Source organism: Bufo bufo, chromosome 2 (assembly GCF_905171765.1).
Source record: "Bufo bufo chromosome 2, aBufBuf1.1, whole genome shotgun sequence".
Taxonomy (NCBI): domain Eukaryota; kingdom Metazoa; phylum Chordata; class Amphibia; order Anura; family Bufonidae; genus Bufo; species Bufo bufo.
This window is the reverse complement of record NC_053390.1, coordinates 821,583,724-821,603,250: the sequence shown is the minus strand read 5'-3', so window position 1 is coordinate 821,603,250 and position 19,527 is coordinate 821,583,724.

Sequence of the window (19,527 nt, the reverse complement as noted above, 5' to 3'; positions counted from 1 at the left end):
CCCTGTGAGGGGGCAATTCCTGAACACCACTCTCAGAGAACACATCCGAAAATTCAGAGAGAAAAGATGGTACAGTCTTAGTAGAAACCTCTGAAACAGATGTCGTGAGGCAATTCTCTCTGCAAAAGTCACTCCAACCATTTATTTGCCTCGCTTGCCAATCAATGGTGGGGTTATGTTTAGTGAGCCAGGGTAGCCCCAACACTAGAGGAGTAGGCAACCCGTTTAGGACGAAACATGACACATCCTCAACATGAGTATCACTCACAATCAAACGGATATTGTGAACTATGCCCTTTAACGATTTCTGAGAAAGTGGAACAGAATCAATAGCAAAAACAGGTATATCCTTTCCCAAAGTGCATACCTGGAAACCATGAGTTATTGCAAATTGATTATCAATAAGAATGACAGCTGCTCCACTATCTACAAAAATCTCACAAAAAATATTCTTGCTCTCTAGCGCCACCCTGGCAGGTAGGACAAAACGGGAACTACAAGCAAACCGAAAACCTTCAATTTCCGCATCAACCTTGCCAATAGTAACAGATGGAACGTTTTTAGAGGATTTTTTTCTTTTTGTTTCTTTATTACTCTCAAAAAACTGCCTGAATCTCCTAGAGGGACAAACATTTGCCAAATGATTTATACCTCGACAACAGAAACAAACCTTCCCATGAGAGCTGAATCCTCTATTGTCAGAGGCAAGCAAACCCAGCTGCATGGGCCCCTGCTCAGAAGGGATTGGGAGCGACTGAGACCCCTGTGCACTGAATGAGACCGCCGCACTGTCCTTGGACTGAGTATGACAGGAAGGAGTGATCTCTCCTCTCTCTCTAAGACGCCTGTCAATACGAACGGCCCGAGACATGGCCAAGGAGGTAGGTCTCACATGAAAGGCAAATGCATCTTTCAATCCCTCTGAAAGACCATGGCAAAATTGACTTCGGAGTGCAGCATCATACCAACCAGTATCAGCTGCCCATCTCCGAAATTCTGAACAGTATATCTCTGTGGACTGTTTACCCTGGCATAAAAGACGTAATCTAGACTCAGCCAGAGCAATACGATCCGGATCATCATATATCTGACCCAGGGCTAAAAAAAAATCATCCACTGAACAGAGGGGCCGTGCCCCCACCGGCAGCGAAAAGGCCCAGGACTGAGCGTTATCCCTGAGCAGCGAGATGATGATCCCCACCCTCTGCTCCTCATCACCAGAGGAATGGGGAAGTAGGCGAAAATGGAGTTTGCAAGCCTCTCTAAAATGAACAAAATTCTCACTACCCCCGGAAAACGTATCCGGGAGCGAGATCTTAGGCTCAGAACAAACTCCATGAACGCAAGCTGAACCGGTCACCTGAAACTGCGAAACAGTTTTACGGAGATCTGCTACCTCTAATGAAAGACCCTGCATGTGTTCAGTCAAAAGTGAAACCGGATCCATGCTTGAGACGGTTTTGGCGGTTTATAATGTCACGGAAGGTGTACAGCAAACAAGAAGACACAAAAGGAAGATCCGACTGACTGGAACCAAAACTAAGGAACCAAAGGGATAGCCCTGCAACAGACCTGACTCTCTCCCTAACTGCTCAGCCTATGCAAAATTCTCATGGTAGAAGATCGCATATCCTCGTACCTCGACTGTATAACACCTGAACACCCTATAAATAGTGAGGGGACACGACCACCGGCTCCCTACACTTGATACGGAGGGAGTCAGGGTCAACAGGGATCCAGCAACCAGGAAAATACAAATGAATGAACAAAACTTATCTGTAGAAGACTCAGTAGTAGCATCCAGCATGCATACACTCCAGGAAGTTGTATAAACCGCAAAGTGATGCAGTATGGGAAGGGATTTAAAGGGATGCAATCAGTGCAACTACATGACAGCTGAGAGAGGCTAACTAGATGAGAAAATGAAAGCAAAACAAAAGGAACCTCAAGGAGGAGGTTCTGAAAGACGTCTGTCAGAGCTTCTCAGATGTCTGGTGGTGACAATATTTTATAGCAGCTCTTTTCAGGAAACAAAATGATTGTGATTGGTTGTATCAACAACACCTAATGCATACGCTAATGGTAAGAAAATCCAAGCAGGATCTGTATATATACACGTGGGACAGATCACCACCGGTCATAATCATTTGACATTGAGGCTCTGCAAGAAAACTTATTTCAAGGTAAGCGTATCTCCATATCACCCTTCTTTTTACTATTTTTAACATGCCTGTTTTAAATTATTTATTGATACAATATAACATGCAACATTTGACTAATTTCTCTGTGATTATTATGCCGGATTGTGTCATGCATTTACCTATCTATCCATTAATCTATCTATCTATCTATCTATCTATCTATCTATCTGTCTGTCTATCTATCTATCTATCTATCTATCTATCTATCTATCTATCTATCTATCTATCTATCTATCTATCCACTTTATCCATCCATCTATCTATCCACTTTATCTATCTATCAATATAGTCTGAAAAATGGCTGTAATATGTAATAGCTATATGGTTGTATTAACTGCTTATAACGCCCGACTATTTCTATATACATGTATAATTTTGTTGTTTCTCAACAATTATTGTGCCGCTATATACCATGCATTTATTTGTAACGTATATTATTTTTGTTATTTATACAATAATTTACAATATTCAAATTGTTTTTAGATGCCTACTTAACAAGATACTTTATGGGGCGATGATAGCACCCTGGTGCTCAAATGCTAATAGCGGTGGAAGACTTTTATGAATCGTTCACCAGCGACGGCTGGCAGTGAATGATTTCAGGCGACGCCGCATGCGGTGCAGCGTTATCGCAGCAACACATTTCAATTGACGATGACTACATGAATACGTCGCTGCAACGGGCCAGTAAGCGTGATCGTTATAATCTTTTATTATATATACATAGTTTATAGCGGCGCTTGTTATATTTCATATATGTTTAATATAGACAAGCACATTGATAACATTCTAAGAAACTTGAACGGTGTTACCGATGGCGATAATACAGCGCATTCAAGCGCAGCGACTAGTATTACCAACAATTCTGACGAGCTAAAGGAGAACGACCCGCCAGCTATTATCGATCTATCTAAACCAGTGCCGGCGGCCGTAAAACAGCGGCGTAAAATGTCCAAACAGCGTAAGACACGATCAGCATTGTTGACGTATTCTATTTTTAAACACTGTCTGTATTTCTAATACGCTTTTTAAAATCGCAGCACTGAAAAGAAAAAATGTATACTTTTCACGATCTAACGGAGCTCACGGACGATGACTTACAACAGCGGCGCAAGAGCCCCAATCAGAGTAAGTCACGATCCACATTGTCGATGTATTATAATTTTAAGCATTATCTATAACCCTATTACGCTAAATTGCAGCGTTAGAAAAATGGACGCTCCCGGTGTTTCCAGACCGCGGTCAAAGAAATCGAACACGGCCGGTAATGCTCTCTGACATCCTCTGAAATAACAATGTCTATAGCTTTAAACGTGTATAAACAATCATGTTTATTCAATCCTTGTAATTTAAGTTTTTCAGACGCCCGGTAGTTCCTCAAATGTCATTAGAAATACTTGGGTCTCAGAAGCGCCAGAACCGTGCACCAGCACCTGCGACAGTTGGCGGGATGAAGATCCGGCGATACCGATTATCCAGTGCTCTAACGCTTAAGTGCCCTAACGCTTACGTTAAAATAACGCGGCACACTAATATAACTTAATCAGTATGTTTGAAATTCATAATACCTAAATCTTAATGTTTCTGTTTAAATTTCAGCCAAAAGAAAAGAAAGCGCAAAATTTTGTTCCGTTAAAGAGAAGCTATGAACAAGCGCAAAGCAGCCCAGACAGTTAACGCCAATTCCCGAAAATCTAACGACCCCACAGCCTGTTCCGCAGAGTGGTGAGCCAAAACGCGTAATAAGATATACAGATTTTTGCGACATAACACCAGTATCCGATACACAAGGTACAACATCTTTTAAAAGACGCATCACATTTGAGACGCTGGATTACGTACAACAGTCAGACCTAAGACAGACACACAACGACTAGAGTTAAGCGAACCCAAACTGTAAAGTTCAGGTTCGTACAGAACTTTAGGTTTTTCGGCACCCGGACCCGAACCCGAATATTTACATCTGTTTCATATAGTGCACATCTAGGATTATAGGTGCATAAGTGACTGTGAAATTTAGGCCACGAATACGGCTTTCTCATACTGGGGCATACTGGGTGAAACAAACCCTTCTGTTTCATATAGTGCACATCTAGGATTATAGGTGCATAAGTGAGAGTCACATTTAGGCTAGAAATACGGCTTTTAGCTTACTGGGGTTAAAAAACAGATATAGCATCGCTAGCGCTCCCTTCAGAATCGTGGCAGCGCAAAGCGATTTCCAACCAATTCAATTAGCAAACCCGAATCGCGTAAATAGCCATTGAGAAAATTCAGGGTGCTGTCACGGATGGTGTACAGGAAACAAGATGATACAAATACAAACGATGACTCACTGGATCCACAACTAAGGAACAAAAAGGGAGACCCCTGCAATCGACCTGCCGCTCTCCCTTATTGCTCAGCCTATGCGACCACTCCAAAGGTGAATGGGCGCATATCCACGTACCTCGGCCATCTTAACCTGAAGGCCCTACAATAGTGAGGGGACACGACCACCGGCTCCCTACACAGACACGGAGGGAGTCAGGGTCACCTGGATCCAGACAACAGAAAATAATAAATACATAAACAGAACTTATCTGCAGACGACTGTGGAAAGGGAACTGGTAGCTGGGAGCTGAGAACAGCATGCACACACATTCCAGGAAGTTGTATCAGCCGCACCCTACTACCTTATGGGGAGGAATTTAAAGGAAGGTAATGAGTCTGACTGCATCACAGCTGAGATAGCCTAACGAGGTGAGGAACAGAAACCAAAACAAAGAAACTCAAGGAGGAGGATCTGGACGGCTCCTGTCAGAGCTTCTCAGCTGTCTGGTTGTGACAGTACCCCTCCCTCTAGGAGTGGACTCCGGACACTCAGGGCCCACCTTCTCAGGATGGGACCTATGGAAAGCCCTGATGAGACGAGAGGCCTTAATGTCCGTCACTGGGACCCACATCCTCTCCTCAGGACCATAACCCTCCCAATGAACGAGGTACTGGAGGGAACCGCGGACAAGACGAGAATCCACAATCCTAGATACCTGAAATTCAAGATTTCCATCAACAACAATCGGAGGAGGAGGCAAAGGCGAGGGTACAATCGGTTGAACATAAGGTTTCAATAAGGACTTATGGAAAACGTTATGGATCTTCCAAGTCTGAGGAAGATCAAGACGGTAGGCAACAGGATTGATGACAGACAGGATCTTGTAAGGCCCAATAAACCTAGGACCCAACTTCCAGGAGGGAACTTTCAATTTGATATTCTTGGTAGACAGCCACACCAAATCATCAACATTCAGGTCCGGACCAGGCACACGTCTCTTATCCGCCACACGCTTATATCTCTCACTCATGTTCTTTAGATTATCCTGAATCTTTTGCCAAATAGATGACAAAGAGGAGGAGAATCTGTCCTCATCAGGCAAACCAGAAGAGCCCTCTCCAGAGAAAGTCCCAAACTGCGGATGAAACCCATATGCACCAAAAAATGGTGACTTATCAGAGGACTCCTGACGACGGTTATTTAAAGCAAACTCAGCAAGGGACAAAAAAGAACACCAATCCTCCTGATTCTCCGCCACAAAACAGCGCAGATATGTCTCCAGATTCTGATTGACACGCTCTGTCTGGCCATTCGACTGCGGATGGAAAGCAGAAGAGAATGACAAGCGAACCCCCAAGCGAGAACAGAAAGCCTTTCAGAATCTGGAAACAAACTGCGTGCCCCTATCAGAGACTATGTCTGAAGGAATCCCATGCAATTTGACAATGTGGTCAACAAATGCCTGCGCCAGCGTCTTAGCATTGGGCAAACCAGGAAAAGGGATAAAATGCACCATTTTGCTAAAACGGTGCACCACCACCAGAATCACAGACTTCCCCGAGGAACGAGGCAAGTCCGTTATGAAGTCCATGGACAGATGTGTCCAAGGACGGGAAGGAATGGGCAAAGGAAGGAGAGGACCTGATGGCCGTGAATGAGGGACCTTGGCACGAGCGCAAGTCTCGCAAGCTGCCACAAAACCCTCAACCGACTTACGAAGCGCAGGCCACCAGAATCTCCGAGCAATGAGATCCAGTGTGGCTCTTGTCCCCGGGTGCCCAGCAAGGACCGTATCGTGGTGTTCCTTAAAAATCTTGTGTCTCAAAGCGAGAGGCACAAACAACCTCCCAGGAGGACAAAGATCAGGAGCTTCTGACTGGGCTGCCTGTACCTCTGCCTCCAATTCAGGAAAAAGGGCAGAGACCACCACACCTTCAGCCAAAATGGGACCCGGGTCTTCAAAATTCCCACCTCCCGGGAAACAACGTGATAGGGCATCTGCCTTCACATTCTTAACCTCAGGGCGGAACGTAACAACAAAATTAAACCTTGAAAAGAACAAAGACCATCTGGCCTGTCTCGGGTTCAGACGCTTGGCTGACTCCAAGTAGGCCAGATTTTTATGATCAGTAAACACGGTAATAGGGTGTCTGGCTCCCTCTAGCCAATGGCGCCATTCCTCAAAAGCCAACTTGATGGCCAACAATTCCCTATCTCCCACATCATAATTTCTCTCTGCGGAGGAGAGCTTCTTTGAGAAAAAGGCACACGGTTGCCATTTGGCAGGAGAGGAACCCTGAGACAAGACCGCACCCACCCCTACCTCAGAAGCATCAACCGCAACTATGAAGGGTAACGAAACATCAGGTTGCACTAGGATGGGAGCGGAAGCAAAACTCTCCTTGATATTAGAAAAGGCCTTACGCGCCTCGACCGACCAGGAAGAAAAATCTACCCCCTTTCTAGTCATATCAGTGAGTGGTTTAACAACAGAGGAATAATTCAAAATAAATTTCCTGTAATAATTAGCAAAGCCCAAAAAACGCATCAGCGCCTTCTGATTCTCAGGAAGCTCCCACTCAAGCACAGCGCGAACCTTCTCGGGGTCCATGCGAAAACCAGAAGCGGAAACAAGAAACCCCAGAAATTGGATCTCTGGAACCGCAAACACACATTTTTCCAGTTTCGCGTATAATTTATTCTCCCGCAGGATGAGTAAGACCTGACATAAGTGTTCCTTATGAGTCTTGAAATCAGGAGAAAAAATCAAAATGTCATCCAAATACACTAATACAAATTTTCCCATTAAATGATAAAAAATGCTGTTGACGAAATGCTGAAAAACGGCTGGGGCATTCAAACCAAAAGGCATAACTAAATTCTCAAAATGGCCCTCAGGGGTATTGAAAGCCGTCTTCCATTCGTCTCCTTCTCTGACCCTAACCAGGTTGTATGCCCCTCTTAGGTCTAATTTGGAAAAGACTTTCGCCCCAACAACCTGGTTAAACAAATCCGGAATTAGAGGAAGCGGATAAGGATCACGAATAGTGATACTGTTCAGCTCCCTGAAATCCAGACAAGGTCTTAAAGAACCATCTTTTTTCTTAACAAAGAAAAAACCAGCGGCAACAGGTGACTTCGAGGGTCGTATGTGTCCTTTTCTCAGACTCTCAGAGATATAAGCACGCATAGCGACCCTCTCAGGTTGGGAAAGATTGTATAAACGAGATTTAGGCAGCTTGGCACCTGGGATGAGATCAATAGGGCAATCATACTCCCTGTGCGGAGGTAAACCCTGAACTCCACTCTCAGAGAAAACATCCAAAAATTCAGAGAGGAAAGGTGGTACAGTTTTAGTAGAAACCTCAGAAATAGATGTTATGAGGCAATTCTCTCTGCAAAAGTTACTCCAACCATTTATTTGCCTCGCTTGCCAATCAATGGTGGGGTTATGTTTAGTGAGCCAGGGTAGCCCCAACACTAGAGGAGTAGGCAAACCGCTAAGGACGAAACATGACACATCCTCAACATGAGCATCATTCACAATTAAACGGATATTGTGAACTATGCCCTTTAATGATTTCTGAGAAAGTGGAGCTGAATCAATAGAAAAAACAGGAATATGTTTTCCCAAAGTGCATACCTGGAAACCATGAGTTATTGCAAATTGGTTATCAATGAGGTTGACAGCTGCTCCACTATCCACAAAAATCTCACAAAAAATGCTCTTGCTCTCTAGCGCCACCCTAGCAGGCAGGACAAAACGGGAACTACAAGCAAAAGGAAAACCTTCAATTTCCGCCTCAAGCCTGCCAATAGTAACAGACGGAACATTCTTAAAAGATTTCTTCCTTTTTGTCTCTTTATTACTCCCAGAAAACTGCCTGAATCTCCTAGAGGGACAAACATTTGCCAGATGATTTATACCTCCACAACAAAAACAAACCCTCCCCTGCGGGCTGAATCCTCTATTGTCAGAGGCAATCAACCCCAGCTGCATGGGCTCCTGCTCAGAAGGGGCTGACAGCGACTGAGACCCCTGTGCACAGAATGACACCGCTGCACTGTCCCGGGACTGAGTATGACAGGAAGGAGAGATCTCTCCTCTCTCTCTAAGACGCCTGTCAATACGAACAGCCTGAGACATAGCAGAATTCAAGGAGGTAGGTCTTTCATGAAAGGCAAATGCATCTCTCAATCCCTCTGAAAGACCATAGCAAAATTGACTTCGGAGTGCAGCATCATTCCAACCCGTATCTGCTGCCCATCTCCGAAATTCTGAGCAGTATATCTCTGCGGATTGTTTACCCTGGCATAACAGACGTAGTCTAGACTCAGCCAGAGCAATACGATCCGGATCATCATATATCTGACCCAGGGCTAAAAAGAATTCATCCACTGAACGGAGGGGCCGTGCCCCCTCTGGCAGCGAAAAGGCCCAGGACTGAGCATTACCCCTGAGCAGCGATATAATGATGCCCACCCTTCGTTCTTCATCACCGGAAGAATGGGGAAGAAGGCGAAAATGGAGTTTGCAAGCCTCTCTAAAACGTACAAAATTCTCACTACCCCCGGAAAACGTATCCGGGAGCGAAATCTTAGGCTCAGCACAAACTCCATGAACGCAAGCTGAACCGGTCACTTGAAACTGAGAAAAAGTCTTACGGAGATCAGCTACCTCCAAAGCAAGACCCTGAAAGCGTTCAGCCAAAAGTGTAACCGGATCCATGCTTGAGACGGTTTTGGCGGCTGATAATGTCACGAATGGTGTACAGGAAACAAGATGATACAAATACAAACGATGACTCACTGGATCCACAACTAAGGAACAAAAAGGGAGACCCCTGCAATCGACCTGCCGCTCTCCCTTATTGCTCAGCCTATGCGACCACTCCAAAGGTGAATGGGCGCATATCCACGTACCTCGGCTATCTTAACCTGAAGGCCCTACAATAGTGAGGGGACACGACCACCGGCTCCCTACACAGACACGGAGGGAGTCAGGGTCACCTGGATCCAGACAACAGAAAATAATAAATACATAAACAGAACTTATCTGCAGACGACTGTGGAAAGGGAACTGGTAGCTAGGAGCTGAGAACAGCATGCACACACATTCCAGGAAGTTGTATCAGCCGCACTCTACTACCTTATGGGGAGGAATTTAAAGGAAGGTAATGAGTCTGACTGCATGACAGCTGAGATAGCCTAACGAGGTGAGGAACAGAAACCAAAACAAAGAAACTCAAGGAGGAGGATCTGGACGGCTCCTGTCAGAGCTTCTCAGCTGTCTGGTTGTGACAGGTGCAATGTTGGTTTGTTAACACCAGATGGCGCATGGAACTACAGTAAGTTAGTTAGTTCCTGTGCGCTATACAGTAAATATCAAAGTTTCGCTGTGGAGATAGGAGTACTATAGGTGGCAAGGCTTATTCCATTACAGAAGTCCCGCATAAAGTACTGTAAATTGATCGCCAGTCCAAATTTGCCCCATTTTCAGGATTAATTTATGAATAATTAAAATAACCAGAAGCGCTGAATGGAACCATACAAACGGGAGTACAGCTGTCACATCTCATGGACATTTGGATGCGCTGCAAACATCAGAGCAATGGGAGCGCACAGCATCTCTGTACACACTGATGCCGTGCGCTCCAGAGCACCAGCAGTGAAAGGGTCTCCAGCAGGAATCCTGTGCCCTGGAGAGCTGGCAGAGCCATGACCTGTGACCACCAGCCTCACACACTGCACATCATAAGGAGGACTAATGACAGCACATCCTAAGGCTGGCAGACACACACTACACACGGGGAAAGTCGGTGCAGCGCTGGTAGATCACTGCAAACACAATCCTCGTATTTTTATGAATAAAAATGAATAATTAGATTTTTAATTGTGAATAATTAAAAAAACAGAGGCGCTGAATTGAACCATAGAAATTACCATACAGAACTGTAAATAACCGATCTCACCACTTCATCCCCATAGCAAATAATTGAATGCTAGTAGAAAGGGAATTAAAAGGTTAATCGACAGGAGGCCAGTGGGGCGCTGCTCAACACCTAATGTCATTGTATTTAATTAATATAAAAAAAAATGGCAGCATCTCTGTATCCTAATAACAGTAATCTGCCATTTTCTTCACTGCCAGGTCTTTTTATAGCTCTGGATCGCTCAATACAGAATATTTAGCCAATCACATTCTAGTTCCCACGGTCATGGGAACCAATCACAGGCCGGTTCTCTAGCAATCCAGCTTAATTGGTGATGACAGCTTGTCAAAACAATTATAACATATTGGTTAACAAGGATTTAACCTTAATTTCCGTGAGAACCGGCCTGTGATTGGTTCCCATGACGGTGCTATAAAAAAAAGACCTGGCATTGAAGAAAATGGCAGATTACTGTTATTAGGATACAGAGATGCTGCCATTTTTTTATATTAATTAAATACAATGACATTAGGTGTTGAGCAGCGCCCCACTGGCCTCCTGTCGATTAACCTTTTAATCCCCTTTCTACTAGCATTTTTCAGTAGTAAAATTTAATATATATATATATATATATATATGCAATATATGGGATATTAATTTATTTGTTGTATATGCTCCTGTATCTATCACCATTTTAAATTGATTGCTATTTTTTATTCATTGCTATTTTTTTATTGCTGTTCAATATTTTAGCTATTTTGCTGATTTTAGTAGATAAACACGTACTCCACTTGTAAGGCCCCTTTCACACGGGCGAGATTTCCGCGCGGCTGCAATGCGTGAGGTGAACGCATTACACCCGCACTGAATCCGGACCCATTAATTTCTATAGGGCTGTGCAGATAAGCAGTGATTTTCACGCATCACTTGTGCGTTGCGTGAAAATCGCAGCATGCTCCTCTTTGTGCGTTTTCCAAGCAACGCAGGCCCCATAGAAGTGAATAGGGTTGCGTAAAAATCGCAAGCATCTGTAAGCAAGTGCGGATGCGGTGCGATTTTCACGCACGGTTTCTAGGAGACGATCGGGATGGAGACCCGATCATTATTATTTTCCCTTATAACATGGTTATAAGGGAAAATAATAGCATTCTTAACTACCTCCCGTCACACTAACGCCGATAGGCATCAGGACTGTGGTGCTCACAGGTCTCGATGACGCCAATAGGCGTCATCTCGTGAGACCCGAGATTTCCTGTGAACGCACGCGCATAACGAGTGCGCGTTCACGTCAGAGCCATGGGAACAAGTTTAACTGCAGCCTGCCGGCAGCGATCATTGGCTAGCAGGCTATAGATTTTTAAAATATCCAATGAAATTAGTATATCAGACGCTATTTTGTAAATAGCGTCTGATATACCTGCTCCTCTGGTGGTCCCTTTTGCTTGTTTCGACCACCAGAGGACACAGGCAGCTCTGTAAGTAGCACCACCCCCTGTCACTTATTAACCCCTTATCAACCCCTGATCACCCCATATAGACTCCCTGATCACCCCTCTGTCACCCCCCTGTCATTGATCACCCCCTTGTAAGGGTCCCTCATCACCGCCAGGTAGTTAGCTACTTGCTAGGTAGTTTAGCGCCCAGCCCACTGCACCGCAGTCACTGATTAGTCGCTGATTAGCGTCATCGCTGTCGCTAATCAGCACTAGTACTATATAGTATCTGTAAGTGATCAAGACTGATCGCAATCAGATCTATATAAGTACATTAGGGTCACCTTAGGCTCTACAAAAAACGCAGTATTCGCCCGATCAGGCCTGATCTTGTGCGCACACTTGCGTTCAGTCCGCCCCACCGCAGTGACAGAATTTTTTGTTTTCTGATCACTGCAAAAACACTGTAAAATCGCTGCGCCGCTATAAAGATCACTTTTAAGCTTTTTGGATCTTTATTAGCGATCACAGCCTTACTTCGCATGCATTCCTTTTTACTAGGCAGGTTTTCTTTTTTTCCTGGGTAGTCTCAGAGGAATACCCCCTAAATTTTGTGAACCCAAAATGTCAAACAAGGGGTATTCCACTGAAGAGGCCTACAGGATTCTGGCCATGATGGATGAAAGCGATGGGGACGCCTCACCCGCTGAATCCAGTGGTTCAGAATATGAACCTGTAGACAGCAGTGGCACTCTAACCACTAGTGAAGATGACGAGGTTGAGGTCCCTGCTACGGTCAGGTGTACCTGACCCCATGTCAGTGTTCTGCCTACCCCGCATTATGAGCCTCATTTGCAGCAGAATGGTGCTAGCGCTGATCTTTTTTATGGTGCGGCATACACCAGCAGCGCAGCACATCCTGGACCTTCTACCAGCACTGCCGTATTCCCTGGTGAAGTGGCGAGCACCAGAAGGGCAGTTCAAGCTGGTACGGTGGCACGTGCATTAACTCCTCCGTCGCAGCCACCGCGTTCACAGGCCCGTAGAGCCCTTAGTATCCCAGAGGTGCTGGCAAACCCTAATTGGCAATCCCCTGCATCCGCCGCACCCATATTGCCCCCTTTCACCGCCCAGTCTGGAGTTCGCGTGGAGACAGCTAATTTAGGATCGGCCCTTGAGTTTTTTGAGCTGTTCTTCACCGCGGATCTCTATGACTTAGTAGTGGCAGAAACCAACCGCTACGCCACAGACTATATAACCGCCAATACGGAAAGCTTCTATGCCCAGCCTTACCGGTGGAAACCAGTCACAGTTTCCAAAGTTAAAATATTTTTGGGCCTTATCCTCAGCATGGGTCTAACTAAAAAAAATGTATTGCGGTCCTATTTGTCTAAAGACCCAATACATTACATGCCCATGTCCTCTGCTGCAATGTCCAGGGCACGTTTTGAGGTCATCATACGCTTTATGCATTTCGCTGACAATAAAACCTGTCATCCAAGAGGCCACCCTGCTTATGACCGGCTCCACAAAATTCAGCCCCTCATAGACCATTTGTCATCCAGATTTGCAGATGCGTATACCCCCAATCAGAACAACTGCATTGACGAGTCCCACTATTCATTTTACCGGGCGCCTTGGCATCAAACAGTACATCCCCAGCAAACGCGCCCGGTATGGGGTCAAACTGTATAAGCTCTGTGAAAGGGCCACAGGCTATACATATAATTTTAGGGTCTATGAGGGAAAAGACTCAAAACTGGAGCCGGTCGGATGTCCTGACTACCTGGGGAGCAGTGGCAAGATTGTCTGGGACTTGGTGTCACCCTTACTCCATAAGGGGTACCACTTATACGTGGACAATTTTTACACAAGTGTGGCCCTCTTTCGACACTTACATCTAGTCGGAATTCAATGCTGTGGCACCACGCGACCTAGTCGCCGTGGCTTCCCCCAACGGTTCATTAATACCCGACTTGCACGGGGGGAGAGGGCTGCCTTGTGTGACCAAGAACTGCTCGCGGTGAAGTGGAGGGACAAGAGGGACGTTTACCATCTGTCCACCATTCACGCAGATACGACAGTAGAAATTGAAAGGGCAACTGGAGTCATTGAGAAACCCCTCTCTGTCCACGACTATAACCTTCACATGGGAGGGGTGGACTTCAATGACCAGATGTTGGCTCCCTATTTAGTGTCCCGCCGCACCAGACTCTGGTATAAAAAGGTGTCTGTTTATTTAATTCAATTGGCTGTCTATAATAGTTTTGTTCTCTACAGTAAGGCCTCATGCACACGACCGTATTTTTTTGCGGTCCGCAAAAACGGGTTCCGTTTTGCCGTGATCCGTGACCGTTTTTTCGTCCGTGGGTCTTCCTTGATTTTTGGAGGATCCACGGACATGAAAAAAAAGTCGTTTTGGTGTCCGCCTGGCCGTGCGGAGCCAAACGGATCCGTCCTGAATTACAATGCAAGTCAATGGGGACGGATCCATTTGACGTTGACACAATATGGTGCAATTTCAAACGGATCCGTCCCCATTGATTTTCAATATAAAGTCAGGAGTTAATATACCATAGGATCGGAGTTTTCTCCAATCTGATGGTATATTTTAACTTGAAGCGTCCCCATCACCATGGGAACGCCTCTATGTTAGAATATACCGTCGGATTTGAGTTACATCGTGAAACTCAAATCCGACAGTATATTCTAACACAGAGACGTTCCCATGGTGATGGGGACGCTTCAGGTTAGAATATACTAAAAGAACTGTGAACATGACTGCCCCCTGCTGCCTGGCAGGTGCTGCCAGGCAGCAGGGGGCAGCCCCCCCCCCTGTAGTTAACACATTGTTGGCCAGTGCGGCCGCCCCCCCCTCCCTCCCCTGTCGTTAACTCATTGGTGGCCAGTGCGGCCGGCCCCCCCTCCCTCCTCTGTAGTTAACTCATTGGTGGCCAGTGCGGCCGGCCCCCCTCCCTCCCCTGTAGTTAACTTGTTGGTGGCCAGTGGGCCCCTTCCTCCCCTGTAGTTAACTCGTTGGTGGCCAGTGGGCCTTCTCCCCTCCCTCCCCCTCCTAATTAAAATCTCCCCCCTATCATTGGTGGCAGCGGAGTGTATCGATCGGAGTCCCTGTTTAATCGCTGGGGCTCCGATCGGTAACCATGGCAACCAGGACGCTACTGCAGTCCCGGTTGCCATGGTTACTTAGCAATTTGGAGAACCATTATACTTACCTGTGAGCTGCGATGTCTGCGTCCGGCCAGGAGCTCCTCCTACTGGTAAGTGACGTCCGGCCGGGAGCTCCTCCTACTGGTAAGTGACATGACCTGTCACTTACCAGTAGGAGGAGCTCCCGGCCGGACGCAGACATCGCAGCTCACAGGTAAGTATAATGGTTCTACAAATTGCTAAGTAACCATGGCAACCGATCGGAGCCCAAGCGATTAAACTCCGCTGCCACCAATGATAGGGGGGAGATTTTAATTAGATGGGGGAGGGAGGGGAGAAGGCCCACTGGCCACCAACGAGTTAACTACAGGGGAGGGAGGGGGGCCGGCCGCACTGGCCACCAATTATTTAACTACAGTACAGGGGAGGGGGGGGGGGGGGCCGGCCGCACTGGCCACCAATGAGTTAACTACAGGGGAGGGAGGGGGGGGCGGCCGCACTGGCCACCAATGTGTTAACTACAGGGGAGGGAGGGGGGGGGTGGCCGCACTGGCCACCAATGTGTTAACTACAGGGGGGGGGCAGTCATGTACACAGTTCTTTTAGTATATTCTAACCTGAAGCGTCCCCATCACCATGGGAACGCCTCTGTGTTAGAATATACTGTCGGTTCTGAGTTTTCACGAAGTGAAAACTCAGCTATGAAAAAGCTTTTATGCAGACGGATCTTCGGATCCGTCTGTATAAAAACTAACCTACGGCCACGGATCACGGACACAGATGCCAATCTTGTGTGCATCCGTGTTCTTTCATGGACCCATTGACTTGAATGGGTCCGTGAACCGTTGTCCGTCAAAAAAATAGGACAGGTCCTATTTTTTTGACGGACAGGATACACGGATCACGGTCTCGGCTGCAAAACGGTGCATTTTCCGATTTTTCCACGGACCCATTGAAAGTCAATGGGTCCGCTAAAAAAAAAACGGATAACAGCACAACGGCCACGGATGCACACAACGGTCGTGTGCATGAGGCCTAAGGCTGGGAGAACAGGATCCTTCCTAAAATTCCAGGAAGAGATCATTTCGGAACTCCTGTATCCAGGAGGATCCGTGCCCCAAGTCTCTGATGTAGTGAGCCGGCTACATGCCAGACACTTCCCGAGTGTCTATTCTGGTACCCTAACTCACCGTTCCCAAGAAAAAGATGTTGTGTCTGTAGCAAGGCTGGAATAAGGCGTGACACCACCGTTTTTTGTCCTGACTGTCCTGACCAGCCTGCCCTATGCATAGGGGAGTGTTTCCGCAAGTTCCACACACAGGTACACTATTAGTGTAGGGATTGCGTGACACAGGACAGGCACACAGGGGTCTTAGGGCCCTTTCATACAGAGCTGCCACAAATCTCTCCTTTCACCTGGGACAAAGTGCATAATGTACTTCGCCACATCTCTGGGCGATTTGCGCTTTGCACATTGTCCCATGGGGAAGGAGAGGTTTATCCTCTAAAGGTAAAAAAAAAAAAATCACAGGTAAGCAAAAAAGTTACTGTTCTGTTTCAAATGTTCAATAAAGTTTATAAAAGTTAATGTTCTGTTTCAAATGTTATATAAAAGTTAATGTTAATAAATGTATTGTTTTTTTTTGTTTTGTTTTTTTACCTTCTAGGTGGACCAAGCGATCAACCAGCTGCAGCACTGATGTGTATTCTGACAGAAGCATTGCGCTGCTGTCAGATTACATAAAGTCGGTGTATGCGGCGCTGCAAGACAAGATTTCTCCTCTGCAGTAAAAAAGATACGTTTTGCCGAGGCTTATGAGCTGAGGGGCGGTGTTCATATGCTTTGGCAAACACTTTGTATTATTTGTAAATATAGTAAAGAAATAGAAGTGGGGCACTCTCTAAAAGTAAAGGGATCTTTAATAAACGTGAAATACAATAAATTGACAATATAGTATACAATAAAATTCAATAATATTTACAACAGCAGAGGATAAATCGTTAATAATAGTGGTCACCACTGTTATTAACGATTTATCCTCTGCTGTTTTAAATATTATTGAATTTTATTGTATACTATATTGTCAATTTATTGTATTTCACGTTTATTAAAGATCCCTTTACTTTTAGAGAGTGCCCCACTTCTATTTCTTTACTATATTTACTCTTATCAGACTGGGTGCTGTCTGTTAGTGGGAGCACCTCTGTTGGCTCTCCACCTCATTCGAGTGCGACATTATTTTATATTTATCTACTTTGTATTATTTGACAAAATTTTACATGAACTCGCCATGCCCCTCATAAAATACCTTGAGTCGTCTTCTTTCCAAAATGGGGTCACTTGTGGGGTATTTATACTGCCCTGGCATTTTAGGGGCCCTAAAGAGTGAGAAGTAGTTTGGAATCCAAATGCGTAAAAAATACCCTGTGAAATCCTAAAGGTACTCATTGGAATTTGGGCCATTTTGTGCACCTAGGCTGCAAAAAAGTGTCACACATGTGGTATCGCCGTACTCAGAAGAAGTAGGGCAATGTGTTTTGGGGTGTATTTTTACATATACCCATGCTGGGTGAGAGAAATATCTCTGTAAATTGACAACTTTGTATAAAAAAAAAAAATGGGAAAAGTTGTCATTTACAGAGATATTTCTCTCACACAGTATAGGTATATGTAAAAATACACCCCAAAACACATTGCCCTACTTCTCCTGAGTATGGCAATACCACATGTGTGACACGTTTTTGCAGCCTAGGTGCGCAAAGGGGCCCAAATTCCAATGAGTATCTTTAGGATTTCACAGGGAATTTTTCACGCATTTGGATTCCAAACTACTTCTCACGCTTTAGGGTCCCTAAAATGCCAGGGCAGTACAAATACCCCACAAGTGACCCCATTTTGGAAAGAAGACACGCCAAGGTATTTCATGAGGGGCATGGCGAGTTCATGTAAAATTTTATTTTTTGTCACAAGTTAGTGGAATATGAGACTTTGTAAGAAAAAATAAATAAAATAAAATCATTTTCCGCTAACTTGTGCCAAAAAAAAAAAATCTTCTATGAACTCGCCACAAACTGTTTTTTTTATACAAAGTTGGCATTTGACCAAGATATTTATCTCACCCAGTATGGGTATATGTAAAATGACACCCCAAAACACATTGCCCAACTTCTCCTGAGTACGGAGATACCACATGTGTGACACTTTTTTGCAGCCTAGATGCGCAAAGGGGCCCAAATTCCTTTTATGAGGGCATTTTTAGACATTTGGATCCCAGACTTCTTCTCACGCTTTATGGCCTCTAAAATGCCAGGGCAGTATAAATACCCCACATGTGACCCCATTTTGGAAAGAAGACACCCCAAGGTATTCAATGAGCGGCATGGCGAGTTCATCGAATTTTTTTTTTTTGGCACAAGTTAGCGGAAATTGATTTTTTTTTGTTTTTTCTCACAAAGTCTCCCTTTCCGCTAACTTGGGACAAAAATTTCAATCTTTCATGGACTCAATATGCCCCTCACAGAATACCTTGGGGTGTCTTCTTTCCGAAATGGGGTCACATGTGGGGTATTTATACTGCCCTGGCATTTTAAAGGCCCTAAAGCGTGAGAAGAAGTCTGGAATATAAATGTCTAAAAAATTTTACGCATTTGGTTTCCGTGAGGGGTATGGTGAGTTCATGTGAGATTTTATTTTTTGACACAAGTTAGTGGAATATGAGACTTTGTAAGAAAAAAAAAAACTATTTCCGCTAACTTGGGCCAAAAAAATGTCTGAATGGAGCCTTACAGGGGGGTAATCAATGACAGGGGGGGTGATCAGGGAGTCTATATGGGGTGATCACCCCCCTGTCATTGATCACCCCCCTGTAAGGCTCCATTCAGATGTCCGTATGTGTTTTGCGGATCCGATCCATGTATCCGTGGATCCGTAAAAAACATACGGACGTCTGAATGGAGCCTTACAGGGGGGTGATCAATGACAGGGGGTGATCAGGGAGTCTATATGGGGTGATCACCCCCCTGTAAGGCTCCATTCAGACGTCTGTATGTGTTTTGCGGATCCGATCCATGTATCCGTGGATTCGTAAAAAACATACGGACGTCTGAATGGAGCCTTACAGGGGGGTGATCAATGACAGGGGGGTGATCAGGGAGTCTATATGAGGTGATCTGGAGTTAATAAGTGACAGGGGGGGGTGTAGTGTAGTGGTGTTTGGTGCTACTTATTACTGAGCTGCCTGTGTCCTCTGGTGGTCGATCCAAGCAAAAGGGACCACCAGAGGACCAGGTAGCAGGTATATTAGACGCTGTTATCAAAACAGCGTCTAATATACCTGTTAGGGGTTAAAAAAAAAAAATAGCATCTACAGCCTGCCAGCGAACGATCGCCGCTGGCAGGCTGTAGATCCACTCGCTCACCTTCCGATCCTGTGCGCGCGTTCACAGGAAATCTCGCGTCTCGCGAGATGACGCACGGA